Genomic DNA, 1415 nt, shown 5'->3' with positions numbered 1-1415 from the left:
AAAAAAGAAGAGTGAGCCAAAATCAACATCTTAAACCAACATTGCCAGCAATTAGAAAAGGAGCATCAAGAAATGCCTGCAGTTACCAGAAGGAAGAAAATAATAAAATTTGAGCAGAAATCATTGAAACAGAAAAAAACAATAGAAATAAAAACAAGATTTGAAGTTGGTTTTTTTTGAAAAGATTAATAAAATTGACAAACCACTGGCAAATTTAACAAAGGAAAACAGGGAGAGAATATAAATAACACAAATAGGAAACAAATTGGATGACATCACAATAGAACCAAATGAAATAAAAAAGGTATCAGGATACTATGAAGAATTGCACTCTAACAAATTTGAAAATCTAGAAGAAATGGACAGATTTCTAAAAACACACTACTTACATAAACTACCATAGACTGAAGTGGAAAAGTTGAATATATCCATAACAAAAGAAGAAATTGAACAGGTCATAAAAAAAAAAAAATTACCAACAAAAAAAGTACTGGCCCGGATGGTTTCACCAGAGAATTCTACCAAACATTCAAAGAAGAACTCACACCAATCATACTCAAACTATTCCAGAATATAGACAAGGATGGAATCCTCCCATATTCATTTTATGAAGTAAGCATAACCTTGATACCAAAACCAGGTAAAAATATCACTCCCAAGGGAAACTACTGACCAATATCCCTTATGAATATAGATGCAAACATCTTCAACAAAATCTTAGCTAATAGACTCCAATAACATATCAAAAAATAATATATTATTAACAAGTGGGGTTAATGTCAGGTATGTAACATTAGAAAAACAATCAGTGTCATCTACCACATAAATAAAACAAAGGAAAAGAACCACATGATCATATAAATCGATGCAAAAAGGGCATTTGATAAAATCCAACACCCATTCCTGATAAAAACTCTCAGCAAAATGGGAATAGAAGAGACATTCCTCAACATAATTAAGAGCATATATGCAAAACCAACAGCCACCATTATTCTCAATGGAGAGAGACTGAAACCATTCCACTTGCGAACAGGAACCAGACAAGAATGCCCTCTACCACCACTTCTATTCAACATTGTATTGGAAGTCCTAACCAGGGCAATAAGGCAAGAAATGGAAATCAAAGGCATCCAAATTGGTAAGGAAGAAGTAAAACTATCCCTATTTGTGGATGATGTGATCCTATACATAGAAAACTCAAGAGACTCAGTAAAAAAGAACTACAGGAACTAATGGAAAGATTTAGCATAGCGGCAGGATACAAGATCAACATCCAAAAATCAGTTGGATTTCTCTATACCAGCAAAGAGATTGCTGAAAAAGAAATAAGGAAATCAATACCATTAACAATTAAAAAAATGTAACTCACTGCTGTTGAGTCGAATCGACTGGACAACAGTGAGTTTGTTTTTTTT

This window comes from Orycteropus afer, unplaced genomic scaffold (assembly GCF_000298275.1).
Source record: "Orycteropus afer afer isolate SDZICR_OR568_19922 unplaced genomic scaffold, OryAfe1.0 scaffold00305, whole genome shotgun sequence".
NCBI lineage: Eukaryota > Metazoa > Chordata > Mammalia > Tubulidentata > Orycteropodidae > Orycteropus > Orycteropus afer.
The sequence above is the reverse complement of the archived record's forward strand: the minus strand, read 5'-3'. Positions refer to the sequence as shown.